The sequence below is a fragment of the Ailuropoda melanoleuca genome, chromosome 5 (genome assembly GCF_002007445.2).
Source record: "Ailuropoda melanoleuca isolate Jingjing chromosome 5, ASM200744v2, whole genome shotgun sequence".
Lineage (NCBI taxonomy): Eukaryota > Metazoa > Chordata > Mammalia > Carnivora > Ursidae > Ailuropoda > Ailuropoda melanoleuca.
The window spans coordinates 92255278-92274831 of NC_048222.1; the positions used below are offsets into that span (position 1 = coordinate 92255278).

The 19554-nt window shown below is 38.2% G+C and overlaps 1 pseudogene; it reads right to left on the bottom strand.

Annotated features, from left to right (window-relative positions):
• Nucleotides 1–6660: 6660 nt before the first annotated feature.
• Nucleotides 6661–17765, bottom strand: LOC100480878 (annotated as a pseudogene).
• Nucleotides 17766–19554: the final 1789 nt, after the last annotated feature.

Consider the following 19554-nt stretch of genomic DNA (forward strand, 5'->3'; position numbering starts at 1 on the left):
TAAGTTAATAATGAAACAATCATAGCTTATATAAATAAGTGTATTTGTTAGCCATTGGCATGATTATGCTGCATATAAACTACCCCACAGTTTAGTGGCCTATGGCATTAATTTTCACACTAATCAGACCTCTGGGGTAGCTGCACTAGCCTGGCCTTTTCTGGACAGTTCTGCTTCACCTACCAACCTTAGGAGGCTCTAGTTTATTCCCACGATCACTTCCAAATAATGTTTTGTATTCCTACGTTTGTCTTCATCATCTCCCAAAACATGGCTTATGTGGAAAAAGATGCAGATAAGTATTCATTAGCAAAGTCAACAAAAAAACCACAGAATTTTCTGGAATCTTGTTTAATGTTGAAATGGATGTTCTAGAAATAGCTAAGATCAAACCAGAAGGAACTGCTGTCTGGACTGTTTTCCACAAGCTTTATATGTACAACACAACTACTATTCTTGTGTGTTAAAAGTAATGGAGGATTCTAGTAATATCTCACTCAATAAACCTAGTATTTAAGAACACAAGATAGTTCAGGGCACCGAGGTGTCTCGGTTGGTTAAGGGTCTGACCCTTGGTTTCGGCTCCAGTCATCTGGTCATGATCTCACGGTCATGGGATCGAGCCCCATGTCAGGCTCTGCACTTGGCATGGAGTCTGCTTCAGATTCTCTCTGCCTCTCCCTCCCACTCTCTCTCTCTCTCAAATGAAAAAAGAAAATCTTGGGAAAAAAAAGATGTGATAGTTCTAGCGAGGCAAGACCACAACTTCAGTACTTCTTCTGAAGAAAGTGGTTGCTAAGTAAATTATTAATGAAAAAAAATCCAGAGAGAACTCAGAAAGTCCTCTCAAGCATTCTTGAAATTCCATGGCAGGGTATGTCTGCATATGAATGATGAACAAATTAAAAATGATTTTTATCTGTTTGTTAAAACAGGTTCGAAAGAAGCTCTCCTTGGAAGTTTTGTGGGAATTAGCCTACATTCCAGGAAAGCTTTAAAATACAATCTTGTAGATCTCAAAAGGAACTTTATAAATCAGACTTTAATTCACCTGAGCCTCAGATAATTTTTTCTGAATTAGAATTTTTCGGATGTTAATGGGACTCCTGGGTGGTTCCATCGGTTAAGCATCTGCCTTCAGCTCAGGTCATGATCCTAGGACACTGGGACCAAGCCCCGAGTGGGGCTCCCTGCTCATCGGAGAGCCTGCTTCCCCCTCTCCCTTGCCTGCCACTCTGCCTACTTGTGCTCTCCTATCTCTCTGTCAAATAAATAAATAAAGTCTTGAAAAAAAGAAAGAATTTTTCCTGTGTTAAGCAATTTTACCCACCTACTGATGACTCTTAAAGAATTTTAGGAGGGATAGTAAATGGAGAATAACATTGGATATTTTAGCACAAATCAGTCAGCTCAGACAAACCTCTTTGCATTGTGACCCATCTGTCCCACACTGCACCACCCCGGGACCCAACTGTACCACAACAGCCTGAAGAGGAAGGTCATGGAAACACAAAAAGTATGAGTATTACTCTCCAGAAGTGACTCTGCTTATATCTGAAAGTAAGTCTTTTTCCGTTTGTTCTCCAGGGAATGCATTTCTCTAACAGTTCAGTGCAATTATTGTGCAGTAAATGGTAAAACTATGAAAATGTGTGCATGTCTGCTATGCTATTTGCCTCCAAATGACATATGCTTTTGATTATTATTTGTAATTCCAGTTTCTAGCGGTAATAGACTTGTTACCTTAAAATGCTTAATCCCTGTGCATTGTAGTAAACACCATTTTTAAATGCTATACATTCAATTTTATGATGATTTATTGTTAGTGATCTTGTGTTTCTTTATAAAATTAAAAATTAAAAAATTTTTTTCTTAATTTTCTCTCTCTGCCTTTCTTCCCAGGTGTGTTCACCCATGCTCACTCCATTCTTTCTCTCTCTCTTTCTTACTACCAAATCTTCCCCTGTTTACTTTCTCAGTCATCTTTGGACCCAATCAAATACTTTAACCTTTTGGAATTGACATTTGGCAAGGGTTAATTTTATCTGTTTCATTTCAGAAATGCAGTACCAAAGATTTTGACTGAACTCAGCCTTTTTTCAAACTAATCAAGCCACAGATTAAGCCTTCCAAATTCACAGCTTGCTCATGAACTAGACAAGCATGTGATGGGGGAGGAAACTGGAACATTCAGTACTGCATGGTCTTCCCCATCCCTCTGCCACTTCTTTTGCCAAGAAAATTTTCTTAAGCTCCAAGCTAAATGACCAGCTCTTTCTAACCCTCTTTCCCTCACAAGAGTTTTCAGTATTTATCAGTGCTTCTCAAGCTTTTTTGACCTATACACCTAATTTTTTCCAGAGTTTTACCTTCTGTAGTTTTATTACAAAATCAGTGCTTCTGCCAAAATTATAATATTGAATTCTTTTCCACTCACATACCCTGGAGATTCTCATGTATCCCTGAGTGAGGAATGGAGGGGCTGGGGTTGACTCTGCACTCTCTCTGTTTAAGAATCATTACTCTATCCGGACTGCTCCTGGGAGCTTGGGTTAGTAAATCTGCCAAAGCTGAAAAAGGAATTCTAAAGAGTAAGTCATTATTGTTGTAGATATTCCAAATTGCATTAAACGGGGCATTAGGGCTATGAACAATGAATGAATTGGTCCCTGGGGGAAATATTCAGGTTTCTATGAGATTCTACAGTTGGTCCTAGAACCTTGCCCTGACTTAAGAGATTTTGGAACTCATAAAGACGAGAAGCCCATGATAACCTTTGTTTTGCTAAACAGAATTTAGAGACCTGGTTGACTATCTAAATGAGTTTTCTATTTTCAATCCCTTTTCCAAAACACGTGGTTCTGCATTTCAGTATTTATACCGAATTGGCTTATGCACATTACTAAAAAAAAAAAAAAAAAATTAAGATCCAGAAGTTAGTGATTAACGAATAGATAAGGCTGAACAACATTGGAACAATGTGGTAAGCTTGCCTTCTGTTAGCATTTCTCTGACCTTGGGAACTTTGGTTTCTAAAGCTGAAGGTTTTTGGGGTTTTGTTTGTTTACTTTCCTTAGCAAGGCACTAAGGTAGAATTTGTCTATGAATGTGAAACACTGAAAATATATTAAAGTTTACATGTGCTTACATTTATTCCTTTTAGTTATCAACATGCAATAAGCATATTGGTCGCATTTTCCCCTCTTCCTAAAAATGGTTTATCAATATTATCTCATTAACCCTTATTGCCCCCCTGTGGTATAAGGCAATGTTCTCTTTCTCTGTCTCTTTAAATTGCGCTGACCAAATCTTCTAGAAATAATGACGTCTGTCCAAACTAAACAGTGTACCACTGCTAGAACTGGAAATAGAATTCAAAGCGGCAGAGTCTAAAATTTCTCAATCAAGTTGCAGTAGAATATAAAATTTGACTCAACATATAGTGTCAAGGAAGGTTATTCAAGACAATAAGCTGATTTAGGGGGTGCCTATTGGTATCATTACATGAAAAAACAAAATTCTAGATAAGTATATGTGAAAATTTATAACAAATATAAAGCCCATTCTGTTCCATTGATCTGTCTATTTTTGTGCCAGTACCATATTGTTTTGATCACTATAACTTTGTAATATAACTTGAAGTCCAGAATTGTGATGCCTTCAGCTTTGCTTTTCTTTTTCAGGGTTGCTTTGGCTATTGGGGGTCTTTTGTGGTTCCACACAACTTTGTAGGATTATTTGTTCTAGCTCTATGAAAAATGCTGTTGGTATTTTGATAGGGCACAGAAATAAGCACATAGATCAATAAATAGAAGAGAAAACCCATAAATAAACCCACAACTATATGGTCAATTAATCTTCAACAAAGCAGGAAAGAACATCCAATGGGAAAAAGACAGTCTCTTCAACAAGTGTGCTGGGAATACTGGACAGCAACATACAGAAGAATGAAACTGGACCACTTTCTTAAACCATACACAAAAAAAAACTCAAAATGGATCAGAGACCTAAATGCGAGCCCTGAAACCATAAAAATCCTAGAAGAGAAGATAGGCAGTAACTTCTTTGATATCGGCATAGCAACTTTTTTCTAGATAGGTCTCCCAAGGCAAGAGAAACAAAAGCAAAAATAAACTATTGGGATTTCATCAAAATAAAAAGCTTCTGCCCAGTGAAGGAAACAATCAACAAAACTAAAGGGCAACCCACAGAATGGGAGAAGATATTTACAAATGACATGTCTGATGAAAGGTTAATCTCCAAAATACACAAAGAACTTATAAACTCAACACCCAAAAAACAAATAATTCAATTAAAAAGTGGGCAGAAGGTGTGAAAAGACATTTCTCCAAAGAAGACATCCAGATAGCCAACAGACACATGAAAAGATGCTCAAAATCACTGATCATCAAGGAAATGCAAATCAAAACTACAATGAGTTATCACCTCACACCTGTCAGAATGGTTAAAATCAACAACAGAAGAAGCAACAGGTGTTGGCAAGGATGTGAAGAAAGGGGAACCCTCTCGTACTGTTGGTGGGAATGCAAACTGGTGCAGCCACTCTGGAAAACAGTATGGAGGTTAAAAGTTAAAATAGAACTATCCTATGATCTAGCAACTGCACTGTTAGGTATTTTCCCAAAGAATACAAAAACACTAATTCAAAGGGATACATGCACCCCTATGTTTATAGCGGCATCGTGTATGATCGCCAAATTATGGAAACAACCCATAACGGATGAATGGATAAAGAAGACATGGTATATATACCGTGGAGTAACCATAAAAAAGATTGAAATCTTGCCATTTGCAGTGACATGGATCGAGCTAGAGAGTATTATGCTAAGCAAAATAAGTCAACCAGAGAAAGACAAATACCATGTGATTTCACTCATATGTGGAACTTAAGAAACAAAGCAAATGAGCAAAAGGGGAAAAGAGAGAGAGGCAAACCAAGAAACAGACTCTTAACTGTAGAGAACAAACTGATGGTTACCAGAGGGGAGGTGGGTGAGGGGCTGGGTGAAATGGGGGTGGGGATTAAGGAGGGCACTTGTGATGAGCACCAGCTGTTGTATGGAATTGATGAATCACTATATTGTGTGTTACCTATGCTGGAATTAAAATAAAAACTTAAAAAGAAGAAATATAAAGCCCACATTTGTTGCTTTCAATATTATGGAGGTCTTGCCTAATACTTGCTGGTGTTCAGAAATGCTTCAGGTCAGGGAAGAGAAGACTAAATCTATTCCTAAATCCATTCCATCCCCCTGAAACATAATACCCTCTTGAAATATATTTGATAGTTCAATTATCAATCCTGTTTCTTTGCCAGAAATGGGTTTCTGGCAATGGTGTGCAATATACTTGGCCTCGCCCTGATACTATTTTTTGGCCTCTGACTGCAAATGTTTCCTTCATGGGAGGCAATAGTGCTTTGCGGTGATGCTTTTCATAGCCTTGTGATACATCATTTTTACATAATTCACCACAGGAATATGTGCAAATTCAAAAGATTTAAATTTCTGAATAACGAATGCCACTTTGAGTACAAGTGTAATAATTTGGTGGTAGAATGTTTTAAAAGGATAGATGGGGGGCGCCTGGGTGGCACAGCGGTTAAGCGTCTGCCTTCGGCTCAGGGCGTGATTCCGGCATTATGGGATGGAGCCCCACATCAGGCTCCTCCGCTATGAGCCTGCTTCTTCCTCTCCCACTCCCCCTGCTTGTGTTCCCTCTCTCGCTGGCTGTCTCTATCTCTGTCGAATAAATAAATAAATATCCCACTCTATTGGAACCACCTTGTTCCCAGTGTACTAAATACCTCTCGATATTTCCTCTAGTCACAGAGATTTTTTTACCTTTTTCTTTAGGACCGAGGGTATTTTAGGGGAGATATGTCCTTGACATGATCACTACTCCCGTATCTGTGCCAGGCTGCTAACACATGTGTTGCCATGCTGAACGGAAATATATTTAGGTTCATTTTTTAAAAATTTTTTTGATAGGGTCCATTTTTATTTCATTTACTAATTTTTAAGATTTTATTTATTCATTCATTTAGAGAGAGAGAGACAGAGCATGAGCGGGAGGGCAGAGGGAGAGGGAAAGAGAGAATCTTAGACTCCGTGCTGAGCGTGGAGCCTGCCGCAGGGGCTCGATCTCACATTGCATGAGATCATGATCTGAGCTGAAACCAAGAGTCAGATGCCCAACTGACTGAGCCACCCAGGTCGATAGGGTCAATTTTTAAAACTAGCTTGCTGTTTTTAGACTATGATATATTCTCAGTCTGAACAAAATTCTGACATGACAGAAAAATACAAAGAAGAAAGTAAAAATATACCTAAAATTGCATCACCAGAGAAAACATCTGACAGTGTGATGAACATCTTCCAGACACTTCTCTACGCATATCTACGCATTTGTAGATTAATGCAATTTTACATAAATGAAATCACACACTGTATGCACTCTTCTGAAATGCTTCTTTTCAGTCAATCATTTGTCCCTGAGATCTTTCCATATCCATCAGTAAAAAAGTACTTTCTTGTTCTACAGGCTTCAGTGTATTCTCTTTTTTTTTTAACCAAAAAAGAGATAATTATTGAATAGTTACCCACCACTGGATTTGACTTAGGCAGGGCCTATAGAAGGTCACCACCTTCCAGATTTATTTTCAGCCCTCAGAGCATCATTGTAGATCAAAGTCAAGGCCCCCAGAAAGGTGACATATTCCTAGAAGTTCACCACCTGGCCCTTGTTCCAGTCCAAGTCGTCCATCAGCTTTGCAATCTCAGCATCCTGCAGCTTCAGGCCAATGGTGAGCTCTTTCTGGATCAGCTCCGTCAGCTCCTTCTTGCCCAGGATGTTCTCGTTGCCTTCACCACCCAAATACATGCAGAGGATGACCACAAGGAGGCCAGTGGCCTGATCCAGGGGGCACACTGGACGCTAGGCTCAGAGCACATGGCAGGGAGAGTGTGGAGAGACCACGGGGGTGGAGGCCAGTGTGACTTTTAGCCTACAAGCCGCAGTGTATTCTATTGAATCCATGTGTCACCTTGACACAACATATCTAGGCTGTTTCTGAATTTCTACCATTATAAACAGAGCCACATGAGTATCCCATGATTACATCCATTCTCACTTAGTCGTTTATTTCTTTTGGATAAATTCCTATATGTGGGGTTTGGGGTCATTTTTATGCATATTGCCAAACTATCCTCTAGAAATATTGTACCAATTTATATTCCCACCAATAGGACATGAAAGTATGCATTTCCTGAAACCATATCCAATTCTGAATGTTATTAACTTTTTCAATATTTGTTGAAGACCAAAAAATGGTACTTCATTGATATTTTACTTACTTACTATTTGATTTCTAATAAGATTAAACATCTCCTATGCTTATTGGTTATTTGGATTCCTTTTTTTAAATTCCTTCTTTTTATAAATTTTTCTGTTCATATTCTTTTGTCATCTTTCTGTTTCTCCCCATATATGTATACATATTTTTTTTTATTTTTAGCACTTTGTTATGCATCATGTTATGAAACATTTTCCTAATTTGTAATCTGTCCCTCTCCCTTCCTTATAGTGTGAATTGTTAAGTTCATTTTTTGTTTGGTTGTCTGCAACACGGAAGTTTAAAAAGTCAGAGTTATCAATCTTATCCTTTTTGGTTTCTGAATTTTTGTGACACAGTTTTAAAAAGTCTGCTATATCTCAAAGGCAAATATATTTATCCATTTTTTCCCTCTAGTACTTCTGAGTCATCTATCACACTTACATATGTGATCCATCTAGAAGGTATTTACCATGTAAGGAGTTAAAATCTTGATCTATTTGGTTTTTTCTTTTTTTTTTTTTCTGGATGGATGACTAATTTATTGTCCCAAACCCTTACCGAATGACCTTTCTTTACCACTTATTTGAAATGCTACCTTTATCTGTAAATTAATATATATTCATCTGGCATAGTGATCAACATTGTATTTGGAGTCAAACAGATCTCAATAAAGTTTGATCATTTTCTTCATATAGCACTCCTTGTTAACGTTTTCTTATTATTAAATTTATTAAATTTAAATTTTTGTTGCTATTGAAATAGATGTGTTGTCCACCATAGTATTTTATGACTAGGGATTTTTGTATGTAAGCCAACTATCAATTCTGTACAAGTAGTTTAAAATAACCTCCCAAATGACAATTTTGCTGCTTCCATTCCAGTTCTTATTGGGTTCCTTGTTTTAATATACTAGTGACACCTCTATTTTACTCCAGACATTAATGAGTTAAGGAAATATTCATCTGACTCTACTTTACTGAGTGTTTTCATTGGAAGTGGATATTAAATTTTATTAAACGCATTTTTGGCATCAATCAAGATGATCATACAGGTTCTCTCTTTTGACTTAATAATATGGTGAATTATATTAATAGTTTTTTTAAAGCTATAAACGTCATTTGCATTTCTGGAATAAATCCCACTTGGTCATAGAGTATCAATCTTTTAATATACTTCTGCATTCTGTACAAGATATGCAAGATTATTTTCACATTTATAATCTGACTGTAAATAGTGTATCCGAACAGTCCCACCATTTTTTTTGTTCTACTTCAGGTACTAAGTTCAGAGTCAATTAATTTAAAATACTATGTATGCTTGGGGTGCCTGGCTAGCTCAGTTGGAAGAGCATCAATTCTTGATCTCAGGGTCATGAGTTCGAGCCCCACGTTGAGTGTAGCGATTAATAGATAAATAAACTTAAAATAAAATGCTATGCTTTATAAAATGGAACTACTAAACAAACTCAGAAATGAAAGAGGAGAAATAACTGACACCACAGAAATATAAAGGATTATAAGAGAACAGTATGAAAAATTATATAGAAGAAATGGATAAGTTTCTAGAAAACTGGCATAGCAACATGCAAAAGAATAAAACTGGACCACTTTCTTGACAGCAAAGGAAATAATCAACAAAACAAAAGATAACCTACTGAATAGGAGAAGACATTTGCAAATATATATTCAATAAGGGGTTAGTATCCAAAATATATAAAGAACTTACACAACTCAACACCAAAAATACCCCCAAAAAATCCAATTAAAAAAAATGGGCAGAAGACACATGAACAGACATTTCTCCAAAGAAGACACTCAGATGGCCAATAGACACATGAAAAGATGCTCAGCCTCACTCATTATCAGGGAAATGCAAATCAAATCCACATTGAGATATCATCTCATACCTGTCAGAGCGTAAAATCAACAAAACAAGAAACAACAGGTATTGGCAAGGATATGGAGAAAAGGAACCCTCTTGCCCTATTGGTGGGAATGCAACCTGGTGCAGCTACTGTAAAAACAGTATGGAGTTTTCTTAACAAATTAAAAATAGAACTACCATATAATGCAGTAATTCCACTACTATTTACTCAAAGAATAGGAAAACAGTAATTTGAAAAGTTATATGCACCCCTATGTTTATAGCAGTATTATTTACAATAGCCAAGATATGGAAGCAACCAAAGCAACCAAAGTGTCCATGGATAGATGAATGGTGAGAGAAGAGATGATGTATTTACTATACCCTCTAGATCCATCCATGTTGTTCCAGATGACAAGACTTCATTCTTTTGAAAGAATGAAAGTACTTAGCCATAAAAAAGAATGAAATCTTGCCATTTGCAACAACATAGATGGATCTAAAGAGTATAATCTTAAGTGAATAAGTCAGTCAGAGAAAGATACCATATGATTTTATTCCCATGAGGAATTTAAGAACCAAAACAAATGAACAAAGAAAAAAAAGACCAAAAAACACACTCTTAAATGTAGAGAACATATGGCCTACAAAAATGCATACACAAATGTCCACAACATTATTCATAATAGCCAAAAACTGGAAACAACCCAAATTCTACCAATTGACAACTGGACAAACAAAATGTGGTATAGCCATACAGTGGAATATTATTCAGCAATGAAAAGGAATGAAGTACTGATGTGTGCTAAATATAGATGAAAATCTTAAAAATATTTTGCTAAATGAAATAAGCCAGTCACAAAAGGCCCCATAATGTACAATTTTATTTATATGAAATGTCCATAATAGGTAAATCCAAAAGTACAGAAAGTGGGTTAGTGGTTACCAGGGGCTGGGAGCAGTGGGAAATGTGCAGTGACTACCAATGGGTACAAGGTTTCTTTTAGGGTGATGAAAGTGTTCTAAAATTAGGTGGTGGAGATAGTTAAACAATACTGTGAATATACTAAATATCACTGAATTATATACTTTAAAAAGTTGAATTTCATTATATATGAATTTTATCTCAATAAAGCTGTTATTATTATTTTTAAATCATATGAGGGTTGCCTGGGTGGTTCAGTCAGTTAAGCGTCCAACTCTTGATTTTAGCTGAGGTCATAATCTCAGGGTTGTGGGATTGAGCCCCATGTCAGGTTCCACACTAGGCGCAGAGTCTTCTTAAGATTCTCTCTCTTCCTCTCCCTCTGCCCCTCCCCCACTTACACATGCTCCCTCTCTCTCTCTAAAAAATAAAAATAAGTAAAAAAAATTTTTTTTTAATTTTATCAGGAAAAAATATTGAAGCCACATGTGGGAAGCGATTATTTACTTTTTTATTTTTTTCTCTTTCCAAAGGCTAGTTTAGGAATTGAAAACCTGTGTTAAAAACTGAAGCTTTGCTGCAGAGGAACAAAGAACACCCTAAATCTCTTGACTAACACAGACTGAGAAATTTATAAGGTTCCCAACAACCACTCATTGACCTGTACTAGCGAACAACAGTTTAATTTCCCTGGTCTATAAAATTTTGCTGACAAAGGGCTTTACATTTAGAAGATATAAATGCAAAATACATATGCACAAATTCCCCTAACTTTCCATGTCTTCTGCTCTTACCACAAAGGTAATGACCGATCTGCTGGCAGTTGGTTGGCAGGTAGATGAGCAGATAGAAAGGATCTACAAAGGGTAAAAGGAGGGAGGAGTATAGGAGATCCGTGATGCGTTTCTCAGAGAAGGGGACTCTCACCCATCAACATGTTCTCCAGGCTTTATACCTTTCTTGGGAAGGCTGCAATGCCTAGTATCACACCTCAGAACCACCGTGAGGCACCTGGTCCTAACTGTAAACCCTGAAAGACCAACTACACCACCTCATGTGAGTCACCAAACAAGACCCAAGTTATCTTTTTGTTGCTGCTGTTGTCTAAAGGGTCGTGTTGCTTCATGCAATCAGTCAGTCAGAGTCTGGTCTAGGGAACTTTTAGGAAAATGTAATCAAGTCTGTGTTTAATACTTAATTCCCAGTTCAGTAGGGTATGTTAATGAACACTGACTAATGTGGAAATTATAGTACTGTAGGGTGCAGTAGTACTGATTTCAATTTTCACACAGGAAAAATTCTACCTCTGTGTTTGCCCTCACCTGCAATCATTGTAGTGTAGCCATATGTCTTTGAGCAACTCAGACTTAATTTGTGAAATGCCATTTTAAAGCGTTTTATTATCTAATAGTTGTTAGGACTGGGTATCTGTGTTATAGATATGCTTCAAGAAACAATAATCATGGAAAGTTGTCTGTTTTTAACAAACGGTAGTGGAACGGGTGGAACTAGTGGAACATTTCCACTAGTAACAGTAGTAGTAGAATAATAATTATTTTGTAGGGTCATTGTCCAATATACTTGGAATCTATTATTTAAACAAAAAAGGGGGATAGGGTTTCTGGTAATCAAAGTAATAAAGGGTAGCTGGAGCATTTATTATGATAACAAATATCCCAGAGGAGAAAATGTTATGAAATATGTCTTCAAGGATGAAGATATCACTACTCACATCACTATTAATGAGCAAAAATTTAAATTTTTTCTATAGTGTTGATTAATTTGTATTGACCTATTATCACTTTCTTGCCAAGATTTTCTCCATAAGATAAATATTTGTGTGACAAATATGACAGCTGAAATATATCTCACTAGCCATAAGTGGGTTACGTGGACACCCATACATGGAGGAGACTGGCTGGGAAGATCAGAACTATGGTTCAGGCTGGGTCACCCAACCAATAATGTCTGTTCCACCATCCCTTCCCTCACACATTCCGAACCTCATTAAACTCAGAGAATCCCAGCGATAGGAGCAAGCACAGGCTCATGTTGGAGGCTCACGGAAAAGAGAAGACTGCCAGGGTGCCTGGGTAGCTCAGTTGGTTAAGCGTCTGTCTCCGGCTCGGGTAATGATCCCAGGGTTCTGGGATTGAGCCCCACATCAGGCTCTTTGTTTAGCAGGGAGCCTGCTTCTCTCTCTCATTCTCCCTCTGTGCTCTCTGTCTCTCTCTCTCTCAAATAAAAAAATAAAATCTTAAAATAAAATAAAATGGACTGCCTATTTCACAAACTAGCTAATTATCAGTTTTACTTATGTATCAGTAATGAAGAGAATGTGGTATTAAAATAAGGAGAGACATATAAGATTAATGGAACAGAATAGAAAGTCTAGAAATAGATCCACACATATATGGTCAAGTGATTATCAAAAGATGTCAAGGCCAATTAATTGAGAAAGAATAGTCTTTTCAACAAACATTGGAATTGGGCTTTCATGTGGGGAAAAAATGAGCCATAAACGCTATAAACAAATACTAACTTGAATTACTATAAAAGCCCAAATGTCTGGAAGAAAACATAGGAGAAAATCTTTGTGATCTTGGGTTAGGCAAGGTCAAAACAGAAACCGTAAAAGAAAAAAAAATGATAAATTGGACCTCATCATATTAAAAACTTTTGATCTTTAAAAGACACAGTTATGAAAATAAAAAGGCAAGACACAAATTCTGAGCTTCCTTTCTCGCTGGTGATCTGAAGGGGCTATAGGACAACGGAAGTACTCATTCACTAATGGATGGAAGAAAGATTCATGCATAGTCCAAAGAGCAATCTGGCAGTACTTAGCCAAATTAAGTACATGTATGACCCGTGGCCCAGCAGTCTCCCTTCTGGGTATGTGCCACAAAGATATCCTCACACAGGCCCAGGAAGGGGCATGTATAACTACTTTCATTGCAGTACTAATGGTAGTGGAAGCCAAAACGGTATAAAGCAGAGAAGCAATTACTATTAATTCATACAGAAAAATTTCAGCTTTCCCAGACCCTCCAAAATCACCTCTTTTAAGCTTTTCTTTTTTTTAACTATCTTTTTTTTTAAAAAAAGATTTTATTTATTTATTTATTTATTTATTTATTTATTTATTTATTTATTTGACAGAGGGAGAGAGAGAGAGACAGATCACAAGTAGGCAAAGCGACAGGCAAGGGGGAGGGAGAAGCAGGCTCCCTACTGAGCAAGGAGCCAGATGGGGGCTCGATCCCAGGACCCTGGAATCATGACCTGAGCTGAAGACAGACTCTTAACTGACAGAGCCACCCAGGTGCCCCTCTTTTAAGCTTTTCTGATACTTTAGGACACATCTTGCTCACAGACGCACAAAATAAATCAAGATAAAGCACAGATGTGCATCAACAGTTCAAAGCTATGGCAGTTTGATGCTTGAGGTGCTGAGTGTTGTTCCCGGGGAAGAAGCCTGGTGGGGCCGCTCTCGCTGCTGAGGACAGGGTGAGGGGCATGGGCCACAAAACAAACCCTGACCACTATTTTCACTTTTCACCTCTTTCATAAAAGCGGCAATCCTGTTTGGAGTTCTTTCAGTTAACTAAAGCAGGTGCAAATGTAGGTCTTTCATAGACTGAGGTGGCATAGCGTGAACTTTTCGAGAAGCAGGATGAGGAGGGGTGCCTGTTTCTCTCGTCAACTGTAATCTTCGAATCGGAAAGCAGTTCATCCTGGTAGATTCTACTTTTTTTATTTTATAAAAAAGAAATTGACCACTCTGCGCCCATTAAGATGGCTATTTAAGGAAAAAAAAAAAGGAAAATAACAAGTATCAGTGAAAATGTAGAAATTGGAACCCTTGTGCATTACTGGTGGGAATGTAAAATGTTGCAACCGCTGTGGAAAACAGTTTGGCAGTTCCCCAAAAAGTTAAACATAGAAGTGTTACAGGGTCAGGGAGAGCAACAATCAAGAAAGGAGTCTTGAGACATTGCATGGTGCAACATAGTAAGTTTATTGGGTGTACAGATTACTTAAAATAAAATCTTAAAAAAAAAAAAGTCGTGGCAACCAACGTGTGTTTGATCTTCATCAGAACTATGCAAGCTATAGATCAGCCTTCTAGGCTAAAAGTGAACATTTTTCTGCTTCTACCCCTCATCAGAAGTACCATAGGACTCAACAATTCTGCTCCTAGGTATATACCCCAAAGAATTGAAAACAGGGACTCAAACATGTACTTGTATACAAATGTTCAAAGTAGTGTTACATTAAGCCAAAGGTGGAAATAACCCAAATGTCCATGTGAATGGATGAACAAAATGTGGTATATACATACAAGAGAATATTATGCATCTGTAACAAGGCGTGAAATTCCGATACATGCTACAACATGATTGAAACTTGAAAATATTATATGCTAAGTGAAAGAAACCAGACATGACTTGTCCAAAAGGACATATCTTATAATTCCATTTACGTAAGGTGCTTAGAATAGGCAAGTTCCTAGAAACAGAGAGTAGAACAGAGGTTGCCAGGGGCTGGGACCAGAGGGGATGGGGTGTTATTGCTTAATGGACGCAGAGCTTCTGTTTGGAATGATGAAAAAAGTTCTGGAAATGGGTAGTGGTCATAGTTGCAGAACACTGTGAATGCACTTAATACCACTACATGGTTGAAACGATAAATGTTATGTTATGTCTATTTTTCCATAATAAAGAGAAAGTGAGTGCATGAACAGAAGGTTGGAAAGGGCTAAGTGAGGCTACCTCCCTAATAGACGCCAGAATTGGGATCAATCCACCGCCAACTGGCCCCAGAGCAGGCGCTTCTTGCCCTGCAGCGCCCCCTGCCTTCTCCATCCTCCTGTCTTCTCAGTACAAAAGCCAAAACAAGGCCAAGGTGCCTTCTCTGACCTCTGCTGGCACGAGCACATCAGGCTACTCAAATTTTCCCAAGCTCTGCACATGTCCGCGCATGACTGTGAAAGTATCAAGAGTACTGATTTGGGGATTACAAACAAATTTTAGCCAGTAGGTGAATTCACAAATACAGAATCTGTGAGAAATGAGAATCGACTGTATTTACTAAAATGTATCTTTAAGCTTGGCCAAGTTTTGGAAGTAATCTCCCAACAAAACGGGTACAGATTTATGTAAGATGCGAAATGTCACTCTGGCTTTACACGGAGACACACTTCCCCAGCACACGTGGAAAACAAATCAAGCAGCAGTTTACACTTTTGCATGCATGTGAGGTTCATGCTGGAAGCTTATTAAAATGAAGTTCTGGCCTCTGAAGAGGTTCAGGTGAGCTAGGATGGAGCCCCAGCATCTGCATTTTTTAAAAGCAGGCTCAGATGATTCTGACAGCTGAAAAGAAAAGAAAATATATAGCCGTTCTAAATCTGGGCCTACGTCTTGTTCATGCACCGCAGCCAAAGACCACAAGTATCACATCAGCGAGTCAGACAAATTTGGTTTATTGGCTGGACTCATGGAGACCACACACCATGGAAGAACTATGAGTGGGGGGAGGGGCGGGCATCTCGTTGAGAAAGAGTCAGAAGGAACTTGCTATGGGAAATTGGCTTGTGTTAGACATTTTGGGGGAGAGTTCAAAAAAGCAAGCCTTTGTCACGGATTGGGTGCTGTTGGGAAGTAAGAGCAATTCCACAACTGGGTATCGCAATCATTTTTATCTAGAAGGCAGGAGAAATGAAGAGAGGCTAAAGCTGCAATTGGTAAAGAACCAGGAGTTACTCTGTTGGGCAAGGAGGACATTTGATCATTTTTATGATTTCACAGTGTTTTTTGTTAAGCTCAGACCCCACTATACAATGGTCTTGTTTTTTGTTTCACTTCATTACCAAACAGAGTGACCTCATCCAACCTCGGTGCTCTAAGACACTGTTTGTATTCAACAGGAAAATATCTTGGCCTGGCTGTGGGTGCCATCAAACCTAAGGTCGGTTGGTAGTACCCAGCCAGCTCCCAGCTGTTAAGAGTTGCTTTTTTCCTGTTGGTCTCCTTGGACATCAGTTGTCTGTCCTGCTTTCCCCTTCTTCCATGGTCCTGTCACTCTCCCTTGTCCCATTTTGCCCATGTCTTACCAGATTCAAGTTCAGCAATCAGTCTAACATTTGCATAAAATTTCCCATGCTCAAAAGGGTACCAATGCCTGTATTTCCTGCTGAGACACACACAAGTGATGGGGGAAAATGCTCCCCAAACACTCGCAATTAAAGTAACATGATACTTTTAGTTGCTATCTCAAGGGAAGAAATTTTGTCTTTTTTATAGTTCTTGGCATATCATAAATGTTAAGCAAATATGAAATGGAGTGTGGTGGTGAGCTTGGGGAGAAAAAGGAGGATGCAGTGGTGTTAAAAGGAGTCAGAGGTGTTTAATCTCATTTTAAATCCTCAGAGAAACTATTAACCACCTCTAACAAATGATTTAAATGAGTTGCAGTAAAAAGATGTGGGTTTAGTGATCATAGGGTCATTAAGAAAACCATTATGTAGCCTAAATTTTTTAGAAAAGCAGTGCTTTTTAAGCCTCTTAGGATAGCCAAATTCAATTTCCAAAGGTTCTGGGTCTGCCTTAGACAGGCTGGCTAAAGCTGATGGGTTTGCATCGTGATACAAATGGCTGGTAAAACCTAGATCTCTGTAAATGGAGTGATGGCCACCATAAATATGCTAATGATTAGTAACTACGCATGCTCAAGTTTAGGCATTCCCAATATGCTTTTACTTGCTCAGAATCCCGGGAAGAGAAAAGTCAAGGAATGGCAGGGAGATCTGTAGGAGAAGGAGGGGAAAAATGAAGAGGGGGGTAAACAGAGGGGGGAATGAACCACGAGTGACTATAGACTCTGGGAAACAATCTGAGGGTTTTAGAGGGGTGGGGATGGGGGATGGGCTAGCCCAATGATGGTTATTAAGGAGGGCACGTAGTGCATGGAGCACAGGGTGTTATATGCAAACAATGAATCATGGAACACTACATCAAAAACTAATGATGTACTGTGTGGTGACTAACATATCATAATAAATTTTTAAAAAAAGAAAAGTCAAGTGTTTACATCATAAAAAATATGATTTACCCATTGAAAATACCTGGTTTTAATCATGTACTTGGGCAACATGGCACACCAAGAAAATTTTAATAAAAATTTTCGAATTATTATCCATATAAAGCAAGTCTCTCATAGTTCAAAATAATGACTGTTTTAGTGACCAAAGAAGAAAAATCTAGTTTTACCAAAAAGAAAAAGTAAAGAATTCGGATGAAACTAGCCCAGGAGAAAGAGAGAAATCACATCAACGTGGCAAATGAAGCAGCTCTAGGTAGACTGTTCATAGCAGTTCTTCAAATTCCAGGTGATCTTTGTTCCTCTCTGAAACAATACACTTTCTCAAAACTCTATTTTGAAAAGAAAAAAATTGTATTTCCAAATGTGGAACACCTCATTACCCCCTTACATTACTTACCTCTTAATTTCTCCGTATGTGGTCTGGAAGGAGAAATTACCATAAACATACAGAGAATCCTCTGTTTTTCTTGAGACCAGATTTATTTCAATCTTGGTAGTCACATTGAAGCACATGCTTACTCTGCAAATGATCCAAGAAAAACATGTGTTTTAGGATCTTCATCGGTGCGTTGACAACATCCACCAGGTCAATAAAGCAGTTTTATAAAAGGAAACCTATATGAAGCAGACCAGTGGTGGGCAAATGTAAGTGTATTTTAGTTTTGTGTCAAAAAATAAAATGATATACTTGCCTGTTTATAGCATTTAACATGGAAGTATGTATCACATAATTATGTGCCAATCTTCCCCGTAAGAGTTGAAAGATTGGAAATATGTTCCTTTCATTTTATTTGTCTTTAGTCCCATTTTACAGTTGTACTGGAAAAGTAAGAAATTTAACTACCATGCTTACATTTTAAGAGAAACAAATTTCAAGAGAGTCTAGATGGGTCTAGAAATGAATACGCGCAGAGCTAGCCAGGCTGGGGTACACAAAGGTGGAGTTGGTGGATACACTGGAAAGCATAGTTCTGTCTGGCTTCTGCCCAGTTTTCTGGCCATACTTGGACTTGTCTGTGTCCCTCTGAGCCTTCAACATCCTGAGCCTCTTAACTTGAATGTAACACGCTTGAGTTCAGGTACTTTGTTTTTAAAATATACATGAACATGAGAACTCTTACCCATGAACTCTACAACTCTTATTTACCTGACTTTTAAAACCAGGTGGACGCGCCTGGGTGGCATAGTTGTTTAAGCGACTGACTCTTGGTTTCTGCTTAGGTCGTGATCTCAAGGCCTTGAGATCAAGCCTCCTGTCGGGTTCTCCCTCAGCTCGGAGCCCACTTAAGACTCTCTCTTCCTCTCCCTCTGCCCCTACCCCCTGCTCTCTTTCTCTCTCTCTCTCTCTCAAGTAAATAAAAATAAATCTTAAAAAAAAAATAAAACCAGGTGAATTGCTTATGTAGTAATTAAAACCAGCAAAATCTCTGTTGAGTTTACTCGAACAGCAATCGAGAATAATACGAAAGGGAAAATATCGTACTTAGGAGAAGGAGAAGAATGAAAAGGTACTTCGATTTCATGAATGTATTGTATTGTTGGAATGTATATACACATAGATGATTTATGTAGGTTTATGAAATGGAAGCAGTTTTTCTGCAAGACTCACATCTGCAACATCTTTTGAGAGCCGACATATTACGGAAAAGTACAATCCCAAGCATGGCATTTAGGTGTGTCCTCTTTCAGGGTTAACACACCACAATTTTACTCAGTCTGTTCATGTGTTTAATTGCCTTCTGTTATTATTTTTTATGCAAGACATCTAGCCAGAGACCAGTGAATTGGAGCAATTATGCTTGGTTTGCATTCCTTCTGAGAACAGAGACTACTAATTGCAGTGAAATTCACCCTTCACCTGTGCTTTCGAAAATCTGCCTGAGACCGTGAATCGTGTATGTAGGCAGGACGTAGAGCTTGGAACATCATTCAGGTAAACCAAAGCCCCAAAATAATGTGGAGGAAAAAATATATTTTCTAAAATCCAATATGGTTGTGAATTTACACTGGTTTTAAGAATACATTTTATTGGGGTGCCTGGGTGGCACAGCGGTTAAGCGTCTGCCCTCGGCTCAGGGCGTGATCCCGGCTTTGTGGGATCGAGCCCCACGTCAGGCTCCTCTGCTATGAGCCTGCTTCTTCCTGTCCCTCTCCGCCTGCTTGTGTTCCCTCTCTCGCTGGCTGTCTCTATCTCTGTCGAATAAATAATAAAATTTAAAAAAATACATTTTATTCATCAATTGTTTATAAATAATCACTTAGCACTTCTCTTAGGTATTTAATATTCATGTAATAATATGTG